The sequence below is a fragment of the Adiantum capillus-veneris genome, chromosome 11, assembly GCF_014529385.1.
Source record: "Adiantum capillus-veneris isolate H3 chromosome 11, ASM1452938v2, whole genome shotgun sequence".
NCBI lineage: Eukaryota > Viridiplantae > Streptophyta > Polypodiopsida > Polypodiales > Pteridaceae > Adiantum > Adiantum capillus-veneris.
In genome coordinates, this window is record NC_140941.1 from 16872245 (window position 1) to 16885621 (window position 13377).

A 13377-nucleotide genomic window follows, 5' to 3' on the forward strand; every position below is an offset into this window, starting at 1 on the left:
ACGGTGTGTCACCTCGTCGGAAGGAAGGTCATTGTAAATACTGCAATAAAATAATTCTCCCTCCCACCCTCGAGGGTTTTCATCAGTTGGAATTGGAGCTGATCTCTTCAGACAACTGATTCCAGTGTTGGAAGATTTCAGCTACTAGTGTAGGAAGATTTCAGACAGCAAACTGGACAGGAATCAGAGACTAGACTGGAATTTGGATACTGAAATAAGAGTCAGACTTATGTACTGAAATAAGGTTCAGATTTAGATTCAGATTCAGAAGACCGGACGAGAAGTAAGTATAACTGGAATATATGCCATGATTGGGATTACATATCAAGATTACAACGAATATGATTTACAGAGAGAAAGTACAGCCGACAATACTTCCAATGATCCTTAAGTACAAGTATAGCCAAGGCGCTAACCCAAATGATAATAATTGCCAACCCGATTACAATGTAATGGGCCCTATTTATACACTTCGGGTTTACTATAGTAATTACCATAGTAACTACTAAGTAATTCGCTGCCTATCCTCTAAGAAGACGTTCCCACACAGTGAACTATCCAGCCGTCTACATCCTTCCCTTCTTTCTAGAATTTTGGCAAGATTCTAAAATTTCTAAAAAATTCCCTTGTCTAACTCTGATGTGAGACTAAAAAATCCATTGTCTGGTTCTGATGTTGGGATTCCGGCTTGACCACCACTGACAGAATGGCCATACAAAGATTGCGAGTAGGCAGCTGAAAAGGCCAAGGATTGCTAGAGGCAGCTGAAAAGGCCAAGGTGGAGCTCTCACCAGGCCAAGGTGGAGCTGTCATGAGGCCAAGGTAGAGCTGTCATCTCCACCTGCCTACTGAGGACAAAAGTCGCCACTGAATTCTGAGATGGAACTACCCAGTACCCTTCCATTGGACAGTCTTCCGTTTTCCCTTTTACCTGGAAGGCGCCTAAGAAGTCCCAGTAGCAGTATTCTCCTTCTGAATCAGTCGGTAAATGGCCTCTTGCTCAAGCTGATCCCGCCAGTCGGTGGTCATCTCTACTTCATAAGGCGTGAGGGAATGATAGGTTTTGGTGTCAGGATCATAGAATGTACGAATGCCCTTGCTCAATCTGGTTCTGGCCAGTCTATGACAATGCGAAGCAGTATGGATCCATCCTTCTAGAAGAGGCTGATTAGTTTTGACTCGAGCTTTGAAAAGAATCTCAACCATCTCCCTGTATTGTGGTGCCAGACCAGGCTTTGCTACAATGTCTTTTTCAGGAAATTTAGAAGATTCGACCGTAAGTTGTAGCAACTGATTAGTAATCCTGGTCAGTCCTCTGACTTGAATCTTCCACTGGCCCATACACAGTTGGATCCTATGCATCTCCTCGTTCAGTGCCTGAATGTCATTGATTTGGAGAGCATCATTGAATAGCGTCTGCCAAGTCTTCCATTCCACAGTTGATCGCTTATACCAATCCTGAAGCTCATCAGTAATTTTGAAGTATGTGAGACGATCAACTGGTTCTGGATGTTGAGGATACAACGTTGGAAAGAATCTTGGCAGCTCTGTTTCTCTTGCTAGAACAGCATACAAGAGAACTGGAGAATCAGGCACAAATTCTAAGAAATTGATAACAGCTTGGTTCTTCTGCTGCATCATCTTTCTAGTGATTCTCACTAGCTGGAACAGTGTTCGGAGAGCAGTTACCTGTGCTCTGACTGACATTCTCGTCTGAGGTCCTTTGCTAGTGCTGTCTAGTTCTCAAGAATTGCTTTGACTCTCTGATCCAAAACACCTCTGGCAGTTTGCATTTGCACCAAAACTTCCTTGAGTTGTACCCTAACATCCTTCATTCATCGGTAAGTTGGTTTGTTACCCAGCAGAAGTTCCAATTCCAGGGCTAGGGAACGACAATCTGCAGTAGATTGCCTTTTCCAGTGCGGGTTTGCCACTCTTTCATCAGCATTGAGTATCCACTCAGAAACTCGTTCCAGCACAGCTGGACTGTACTGGGATGCGCAAGTAGACGGCAAGCTTCTTTATCATGGAAAGCTACTGATTTCCAATGTTCTACCATTTCCCTCGCTCCCACATATAGCCTTTGAAATCTTTCCAAGTCAGACAAGAGATCGTCATCCTCCAGATACTTTCTGGTTATGGAGGCCTGTTGATGTCTCAATTTTCTGGTTATGGAGGCCTGTAGCCTCCATCAATTGTCCCATACAACTGAATGGTATTCCAAGAAGATTGTATGAGGATTGAACATCTGTCTTTGACTGTGGTTGGATCAGAATCAGTAGGCTCATATATTGCCACTGGAGCTATGTAGGGTAAAGTTGCATAATCAACTTTGGTTAGCATAAGATGCCCTTTCAATTGTTTAGTCTACATTTTCCACAACTTGTCTTGTTTTACCAGCTGCAGGATGTTTCCAGTATTTGGAGTAGGAAATCCACCTGGTAAAGTTGAGGAAATTGGATCTTTCCCTTTGTCCAGTTGGCTCTTGCCTTTGTCCCCTAACTGGTCTGCTATCTTCTCAAAAGTGGCTGGCTTGGCCTGATCTTTTCTAGAACCAGTAGCAATTGCACTTTTTGCTGCTGAGTTAGGCACAGTCTTTTGAGTAGATTGCTGCTCTGTCTGGCTCACTACAGCTTTCTCAGTGTTTACTGTCTTGACCTGGCTTTCTATCTGCTTCAAAAACTCACTGCTCTTTGTAAGTGTAGTCTTTGGCTTTTTTGAACTGCCAGCCTGTTCTACAGTTGCTTTCCTTTTCAGGTCTGTTGATATAGTTTGACTATCCGTTTCTTCATCGTCTGAGGACAGCTCAATGTTCTTTGGCTCAGAAAGTGGCTTCTCACTCCAAGCCTTCTCTACCTGCTCATTATTGCTGCAGTAGCCCAATACATGAATTGCCAAACATACCAGGCTTTGAAAACATTTTGAGATTTTAGCTTGGCAGTTTGCTGGAGTACATTGTGCGAGAGAATTTGACAAAGATTAATAGGAACATGTGGATCCAATATCTTGGCTAACAGCATAGCAAACAATTTTTCGAATACATACGCTCGGTTGTTTTTAAGGCTTACTGCTTCGGCTACAAACTTGTAAGCAGTGGAAGCTTCCAGTCCTGCTGGAACTCCTTGAGCACTTGCCTTGCACTTTCGTCTAACCGTTTCATCCTCCTTGAGAGCTATACTTATCTGCTGTGCACTTTCCACAGAAGGTTTGGGCTCATTGGGCATTCGGAATGCGAATGCTATGGCTTCTGGTGCCATTGACACCTTCCTACCATTTACCATGGCACTCCCATCTTCAGCGTCGAAGGAATCAAGAACTTGCTTGATGTTGTCTACATCAAAATCAATTCTTGTAGCTTGCAACACAACTTGAAGATCTTAGAGTTGTAGCAGAGTCATTGTTTGATCAGTGAATACATAACGCTGGATTTTACTGTATGGGATAATTGGAAGGCTTTCCTTTGCATCAGCAACTATGGCCTGGGTTTCCTCAAGAGACTCCTGCATCTTTTTTGAGCGTTTCCTTCTACCCATACACTGTGAGGACGATGACGATGAAACAGGAGAAGGAGAAGATGACCTACTTGCCGTATCGAAGTCGTTCCTTAGTGTCGCTGGCAAGGCTAGTTGACAATCAATTGTCTCTTCAGAGGTCGAGGTTTGCGGCTGTAGCGAAGAAACCTCGGAGCTTGGCGATGGCGAATGGTTAACAGGAGGAAAGCGTCGTGCAGGGGATTTATGAGGAAAAATGCTAACTCTCCGCTGATTGTTATACGTGTTCGCACCATAAAAGCTCCACCACTCGCTGCTCCTAGACTTGTGTGCATCGCTGCTGTTGTGGCAGACATGCATTGGACAAGACTGCGACCCATCCTTGAAATAATTACTACTGGCGTGCCATTTGACCGTTGGGCGCTTAAAAATTGGAAAGTATGTCCCCACTGATACTGGACTGATTTCCAGTCTGGCTCTACCATACTGGTATTGATTCTAAGGTCAGCGTGATCTGGTTCTTCTGATACTGGTTCTGAAGTTGGAACTGGTTGCACATGAAAAAGTCCAAAAATGTCTGATTCTGGTATCTCTTGATCAGCAAGTTCCAGTTCCTTAGTACCTTGTTCTTGCCCAGTTTCTCTGGTCTTTGAATAATAAAGCTTGATCTTTGCCCCATTATATACTCCTAGCAACAACAATCCATATAAATCTTTCAGTCTGACTGTGCCATTGGAGAAGAATCAGTCTACCTCAAATGGTCCTGCCCAGGCAATCTTCAGGTTTGGCTTCTTTGGACCCAGTCTAGACTGATATAGAAGCACTAAGTCTCCTTTCTGGAATTCTCGAACTTTTATTCGTCGATCATGCCAGTGCTTCCTTCGTTGTTGAACAATTTCTTGTTCCAACATAGCCCTTTGCCTAAGTTCATCTAATTGCATTAGTTCATCTAGCCTCTTTTTAAGATTATGGTTGAAGTCTACCCCATACTTCATAGCCATTCTCAAACTGGGGATCACAAACTCCATAGGAACCACAGCTTCAATACCATACACCATTCTAAATGGTGTCATTCCAGTAGTCACCTTATAAGTTGTCCTATAAGCCCATAGAGCAGTCTGAAGTTTCAAATCCCACTGGTCTGGTTTCTTTTGCACCACCTTAGTGAGAATAGTCTTTATTGTCCTATTGCTACTTTCAGCCTGTCCATTGCATCTGGGATAGTAAGGAGTAGATTTCCGATGCTTGACTGAAAGCATATCCAATAGGATTTCCATAGTGTCATTGATAAAATGTGTTCCTTGATCGGTCACAATCTCTACTGGACATCCATATCAGCAGACAATATTCTCAAATAGAAACCTTGCAGTTGACTTGGCTGTGTTGTCAGGAAGAGCCTTAGCTTCCACCCACTTGGTAACATAACAAGTATCCATTACTATGTACTTGTTCTTCCTGGGAGTAACCTTCTTAAAAAGTCCCATAAAATCCAGTCCCCATTTCATGAATACTCCCAGTGGTTGTACTGGCATCAAGGGAGTCATATCTGCAGTTGTTGGTCAACGCATTCTTTGGCATATGTCACAAGTTTTACAAAAACTTCTGACATCAGCAATCAATGTTTTCCACCACAGACCAGCTTGCAAAATCTTCTTATAGGTTACTTCTTTGAAAAAGTGTCCACCAGATTCACCATTATGCGCTTCTGAAATTACTTGCATTCTTCCTTCCATAGGGACACATCGTCGAAGTATACCATCAACACCCATTCGATAAAGTAATCCTCCTATGATAGTAAATTTCAGGCTTTTTATGATCAGAGATTTCTTCTGATTCTGCTTCCAATCCTCTGGAAAGGCACCTTGGGAAAGGAATTGATAAATATCATACCATTCAGGATCCACTGACTCTTCTACCTCTAACTGAAATAAATCAACATCCACTGGTTCATCTCTCAAGGGTGATTCTGAATATCCTTCTGTACTTCTTGAAAGAAAATCAGCTCCACAATGGTTTCGGCCAGGCTTATGGAAAATTTTGAATTCAAATTCCATAAGGAATATCATCCATCTTATCAGCCTGCCTTGAATAATGACTTTATTAATCAGAAACAGAAGAGCTTGATGGTCCACATAAAACTAGAATAACTTTCCCAATAGGTAATGCCTGAACTTCGTGGCACTAAAAACCATTCCGAGGGCTTCTCTCTCAGTAGTCATATAGCCTTGTTCAACTTGACTGAATCTGCGACTAGAAAAATAAACCGGATAGTCAGTTCTTTCATCTGGTTGAGCTAATATTGCCCCCATTGCCAATCCCGAAGCATCGACATGTACGTGGAAAATAATATCCCAATTTGGCTGCCTAAGGACTGGTTTACTGGTAATGGCTTTTTTCAGATTCTGGAAACTCTCCTCACACTCAGCAGTCCAGTTGAACTTACTGGTCTTCTTTGTAAGCTCTTATAGTGGTACTGCTTGTTGAGAAGCAAACTTGTGTACAAATCTTCTATAGAAATTCACATAACCCAAGAAAGAACTCAACTCTGAAGCAGTTCTGGGTGCTTTAGCTTGCTGAACACACTGTATTTTGTCATTGGCCATCTCTATTCCATTGCAGGAAACCACATGTCCTAGTAGCTATCCTTTCCAGACTAGAAAAACAGATTTGAATGGATTCAAACAAATCCTCTTCTCCTGACAGCGTTTGAAAACCATTTCTAGGAATAGAAGGTGTTGTTCCTCATCTGAATAGACAGTGAAGTCGTCCATAAAAATGGCAAGGAACCGATGAAGAAATTCATTAAACATCTCCATCATACACCGCTGAAAGGTAGTTGGTGCATTGCACAGGCCAAAAGGCATCACCAGATACATGAAAGCTCCCCACTCAGTGATGAAAGTGGTCTTGGCTCTATCTTCAGGAGCGATCTGTAACTGGTTATAGCCGCTATAACCATCCATGAAGCTATACATCTCATATCCTGCGATCTCATCAAGCAACATATCAGTAAAATGTAAGGGAAATGGATCCTTAATAGTCTGGGCATTTAGTTTCCTATAGTCGACACAAACTCTCAATTTTCCATTCTTCTTGGGGATGACGACTATGGGAAATAACCAATCAATGCTTGCCACTTCTGTAATGAACCCATCCTTGAGAAGATTATCAATCTCCTCCTTGACCTTCTTTGCATAGTTGGGGTTCATCCGGTATCTTTGCAATCGTACTGGCCTAGCATCCGGTTTCACTAGTATTCGGTGCTGACAGACTTCAGGATCTACTCCCTTCAGATCTGTATGTTCCCAAGAAAGCACATCTTTATAGTTCTGGAAGATTTTTCGTGCCTTTTCCTTCCTTGCCGGGTTGAGGTGCTTGTTAACCTTGATCATTCTAGGATTTTCCTCTGATCCTAGGTTCCACTCTTCTACTTCTTGGTCATCTGGAAGCAACCATTTTGGTCCACCTCCTTTTTGTTTGGTCGATTCTTCTGCGTAATCCCAGGATGGTCCATTCATTTTTGAATCAATATTCTGATCCAGTGGGTACTCTTCAGAACATACTAGTTTCTCTACTATACCAGTATCAGCACCAGTTGGTTCCACCATCTTTCCATTTAGCTGAACTGTTCTTTCCCCTGTATTGACTTCAGTAAACTGATCAGGGGATTGTCTCTTATGCTTTTTCAGCCTGCTCTTTGTTCAACAAGACTGCATTCAAGTCAATTTCTGCCAAAGGGAATATGTTCATAGCCGCTAGCATTCGCTCGATCTTCTTGGCTCTGTACTTCTGACACAACTCCTTCGGCCTCAGTTCCTTTTTCCAGCTCCTGGTATTGTTGGTCTGGATTTGGATTCTGCCACTCGCCCCTTCTATGGTCAAAGTTTGGTTTGCATAGTAATGAACAGCATGTGTTGTTCTCAACCATGGACGCCCTAGTAGCATCCCATATGCTCCCTACACATCCAAGACTAGGAGAGCCATCAGATCCACTGTTCTGGCCTCTGTCTCAGCTTTCCTGCGCTGTCTGATAAAGTTGGCCACCTCAGGCAAGGTTTTTCTTATATCCTCCAGCTCTATAGTCAACTTCTGAATTCTATCACAAATTTTCACATGAATTTCTTCTCTCTCTTGGTCAGACTGATTGTCAGAGCTTGAAGAAATGGTATCTTCACACTGCCATTCTTCTCTTGCAGTGCTTCCACTCTTTCCATCCACTCCCATTTGATCAGCTAGTCCATGTACCACAGCCAACATGGTCTCGGTCATGGCCAGTACTGATTGATATTTATCACTTGGTTGGGCTGGTATCCTCTGAATGACTCTAGCTTCAGAACTTTCTGGCTGCTCTGGCAGCTTCTTAGCTAAATCCTCTATGATTTTAGCTACTTGTTCCCTCTGCTCTTGCCACTCATCTACCGCCTTCTCTTTACCTTTGGCCTTCCAAACTTCCCTTTGTTGAGCCCACTTGCTGCTGTTAGGATTGACTGGTGCTTCTGAAGTGTCTGGGATTTCTTCAATGACTACTCCCTTGCTCCTGGTAACTACCCTGACTGGGACTGGCTCTGGTGCCTTAGCCTCAGTAGTAGTCGTTACAGGTGCATTTGGACATTGGGCTGCAAAATGATCATACTTCCCACAAGTATAGCAATTCATGCTCTTGTTCTAGAAATTTCCTTTGCCCATTCCTGGTTGGTATCTGCCATGTCCCTGACCAGTACCATTGGTACCTGGTCTCTCCTCTTGAGCTACCTTGACTTGTTCTACCTTCACTGGTTCAGTGTAGGCAACCACTGACAGATCCTTTCCTTTCTTAAAGTGGTGAATTCTGATGCCAGAATTATTCCATAGGTGACCAAAGGCCTTGCAGTAGGTACATTGTGGACATTCAGTGGAGATATGGTCCTTGGATTTGCATCTTGAACACCAAGTCTCCATCTTTTGAATTGGCTATCTTGTGTGGCTAATTTCGGCAATCTGCCTAGCCATCTCTTCAATTTTCTTGGTCCAGGATCCCTTCTTTGATTTCTCCTTTGCTCGTTATTAGAACTAATCTCAGAGCTACTGGACATCTCACTGAAATCCAAAGTTTCAGTAGCAGAGCTACTGCCTGCTGGTCCTTCGCTTCTTGTGGATCTTTTCCTTCTTAGCCTGATGTTCCAGCTTTAATGCCCTTTGGACCAGATCATTGAACTTCTTGGTAGGGTCTGGTACCTCTTGTTCCCTAAGCTTCTTGCTTCTGAACCCATTCAGGAACCACGTCCTCAATCTCTTCTCTGATGGTGGTTCTTGCAACTGCCTGGTTAGCTCCTTGATCTTTTCCACATAGCTGCGGACTGACAAATTTCTATGTTTGATCTTATCTAATTCACAGAGAATATCTTCGTCCCCTCTATTGTTGGAATATTCTAACCTGAAGGCCTTGAGAAATTTGTTATATGATCTGAGTTGGCATGCAGGGTAATGGTAATACCATTTCCCCGCTGCCTCCTTCAAGGTTTGTGGAAAATATTCCTCCCAATCATCTTCATCAATGTTTTTTAGTTCAGCATACTGCTCGAAAGCTTGTATGTGAACATTTGGATCATCCTTTTTTCCCCCCTTGAATATTGGAAAGGAAATCTTCAAGGAAGCTGTGTAATCATTTTGATTACTACTGATCATGCCACTTCTCTTCTTGGATTCAGAATGACGCTTGGAAGCCTTCTTGCAATTGTCAGTGTCAGCATCCCAATCAATCTCTGTCTCTGTCTCAGTGTCAGTGTCTTCTCTGGTTTGTCTGCTAGAAGTACGGTGACTTCCCTTACTGCCCTTGGTATCTTCATCTCTCTGCCAAGACCGAGAACTCTTGGAACTCTTTGCCTTCCGTGCTTCTCGTTCAGCCCGTCGGCGTCGAGAATGACTGGAGTGTTGTGAGTCCTGCACCTCATCATCCTGACTATGCTCCTCCTGAGCCTTAGTGTCAGTCATCTTCTCTTGCTTGGGGTCAGACTCTCTTCCTGACTCATCAGGAATGGGGTCAACACGAATGGTTGATTTCCGGCCACGATTGGATTTTGGTGCCATTGCTGAAAACTTCAAACTGGGAGAAGAGTCTTTCACTCAACGAGCTTCAGCTCGAGCCACCGTGATCGCCAAAATGGAATTGGAGTTGATCTCTTGAGACAGTTGATTCCAGTGTTGGAAGATTTCAGCTACTAGTGTAAGAAGATTTCAGACAGCATACTGGAAAGGAATCAGAGACTAGACTGGAATTTGGATACTGAAATAAGAGTCAGACTTATGTACTGAAATAAGGTTCAGATTTAGAAGACTGGACGAGAAGTATAACTGGAATATATGCCATGATTGGGATTACAGATCAAGATTACAGCGAATATGATTTACACAGAGAAAGTACAGCCGACAATACTGCCAATGATCCTCAAGTACAAGTATAGCCAAGGCGCTAACCCAAATGATAATAATTGCCAACCCGATTACAATGTAATGGGCCCTATTTATACACTTCGGGTTTACTGTAGTAATTACCATAATAACTACTAAGTAATTCGATGCCCATCCTCTAAGAAGATGTTCCCACACAGTGAACTATCCAGCCGTCTACATCAATTGTCAATACGCTCTCTCTCTCTCTCTCTCTCTCTCTCTCTCTCTCTCTCTCTCTCTCTCTCTCTCTCTCTCTCTCTCTCTCTCTCTCTCTCTCTCTCTCTCTCTCTCTCTCTCTCTCTCTCTCTCTCTCTCTCTCTCTCTCTCTTTGTATGTGTGTAAGTTTGCGGTGCTCACATCACTGTGGCCTACGTCCAAGCCGCTCAAAGCTAGGTGGTGCCCCCTGTTTGCTTTACCGTCACCGACTCGAGGTGTGCCATTAGCTCTCGGCATTTTAGAGGCCGTCGGGGTCTGGGTCTCGCTTTGCTCCCGTCATTTGGTTCCCGAGGGCTTCTAAGAAACCTTTAGTTTACAATGCTAAAACTGACGCACACCATCAATCATGGGCGAATGGCTGAGGAATTTTCTAACTAGAGGATGGAAGAGGAGTAGACTAAGGAGGCACTAGCCCCCTTCATCGAAGTATTACTGTCGGGTTGTATTGTTGTCAGTATTCAAGTGGTAAGCTCCGCATCTTGTGTTGCTCGTTCTAACCACAAGTTGAGAGCATCAGGTGGGAGGTCTATGAAGTTCCTTCACTGTTGTCAACCAAAACACACTGTCAGTTAGTGCCAGCAATGAAGGCAGCAAAGGGGCTGAAATTGTCTACGTCGACATTCACCGCGAAGAAGTCATCCACATAAAAGGAGGAAGGAAAACGATAAGGCCTCTCTTTCCTAAGGAAACTGCAATCAAAGTTATAACCTTTACTCAAAAATGGCCTAAAGGGGCTGCTCAAGCCAAAGGTAAGGAAAGGTTAAGCCAGTCTGAAAACACATGACCCCAAAGGGAGAAGCATTTGGCCAAGCAAGTGCTTCAAGCTCAGAGATCCGGGTCGTACCCAGCTTGCCAAAGAGGAAGTCATCAGAAGCTAAGCGGCACATGCGAGTACTACCAGTCCACTTCGACAATCCTGAAGAAGAAGGGGTAAGCAAATTCCTATGTCCTAAGGAAGAGTGGTTCGGCTACTGCTCTCACTATTTTGGAAGACGGGTAGAGGGTCTTCCTCCTCTCAATGTACAACTTATCCTGAAGAAGCTCTCCACCACGGGTGAAACCCACTGGGCTGGAGACGAGTTGTAGCTGAATGGAGTGGAATTCATGCAACACGCCGACTACGATCATTATTTGTAGTTGCTGCTAGCCAAAAGGCTGGGAGTGGTTAGACGCATCGCCATCACCCCGTACGTGTTGAGCATGAAGGAAAGGTAGATCCCATAAAAGGCGACGACCTCCTGTGGATGTGTCGATTCATCAACATTGGCACTGTTTTAGGGCTTAACTACTCCCCTGTTCATACTCACAAGCACGACACAAAAAACATACTTATCATCCGATGACACGACTAACCCGTAGGCGCACGTAGGCAATCTCGTTAGCTTGTCAGGCTGAGACCAATCTACACATATGCACTTTTATGATGCATCAATCACTAACCCTGGTAGAATGCAACCCACCCTATCCCTTAACTCTCACAACACAGTTTACACGTCCAATGAACTCAGAATTGCATCAAACTTACTAGGCACCATCCTCTCACTAGGACATACTTACCTATAAGTCTAATCTCACCAGATTTGAACCCTAGCTATCTCGAATGCTGTCGCGATATACCAACAGTTCATAATCCAAAAGTGGGCGAAACTTAAGTTTATCAGTATCTATGTGTAGCTAATCTCTTTCTCATTCCATGAAGCACTTGATTATTGAAAACAGACACCGTTTGTGCTACTTACAAGCAAAATAAGCTCGACAAAGAATCGATCGCGATCAACTCAAAACGGCGAATGCGTGGCGTGGGCGTGTAGCTCTCGGAGAGACTATCGTGGTGGTGTGGTCGCATCGTGAATCCGGTGAGGGAGAAGCACGTAGCAAAGAGGATAAGACTCTCTCTCTCTCTCTCTCTCTCTCTCTCTCTCTCTCTCTCTCTCTCTCTCTCTCTCTCTCTCTCTCTCTCTCTCTCTCTCTCTCTCTCTCTCTCACTCTCAGACTCGTACGACACAGGATTAATTCAAATGTTCTCTAAAAAATGGTTCTAAGGTGACTTTTATACTTTAGTCACCTTAGCTCAAAAAATGTACATGGGGTTCTCTTGCTCATGATTACAAAAGTGGGAATAATTCTGAGTCCTGACTAACTGACTAATATTTACATAATCCAGACGAATGGATCAAACTGATAAGACTTCTTTGACATAAAAAATGGAATTTGATATGCTTTACAAATGGGCTCATTACAACAGTTGAACCAATGGGGCTCCAACACTCCCCCCCTCCTAGTTCATGTCTAACACGACATGATCGTCTTTGTCTTTATTGTCGTTGTCGCCTTTCTTGAGTGATTTGTTGTAGAAACGCATCATAGCGCATAGAGTCACTTGCCATTAATGAGCCAAAATTTTTGACTTATACATGAAGAAGCCCGTGTAAAATGCTTCTTCAAATGTCTGGAGATGGTAGCTTGGCAGAAACATCAGCTGTTTGAAATAAGCATACAATACTGGCTCTGTCGGTGGCCCACTTAGATTGTATGACAATTCTGAGATGCTTCTTTCAGTATTCATATACTCTGATGTCCAGCTTTCTGAGAAGGTTGTGAGACAGGCCAAAAATGTGCGAGCAACTTTACATAGCATCTTGCAGGATAGGTCAGGAGAGCCTCCGAATTCTGCTATGGCGCCCAGAAGGGTTTTCACCATGTAAGAACCGGATATTCTCTCTCCCTCTGCTGGCCCTGGCATTACTGGATAATTCAGTCATGTCGGATTTTTGCTCTGTAGTGCTTTATGTTGGCTGTAGGTGTATGTTCAGGGAGTTGGGCAAAACGTTCTGTCATTCCTCAGCTTAGGCGGTGCGTTGACTAAGTGGATCAAGTTATGAGGATGGTCCAATAGCCATTGACACCTCCACTTTGGCTGGCTGTCCACTATTCTGTTTTTCCGTTCCCTATCTTGTACTTCTCCTTCAAATACTGGCACTTGTTCTTCTTTTTCGAGCTGCCGTTGATGTGTTAGAGTCTCATACTTCAGCAGAGCATAAGGTAACATAGGCGCATTCGGTGCTGCCCTGCACTTTGTAGACTTGCGATTTGTGCGGTCATTGTTCTACTATTGATTTGTAGAGCTTGAAATTCCCTGTCTTTTTTAGCGGCCGACTCCTCTAACTGTTTCATCCTGATGTGCAGGTTTTCATTTTCTTCCTTGAGTGATTTGGAAACAATGATTTCCATTTCACTGTCA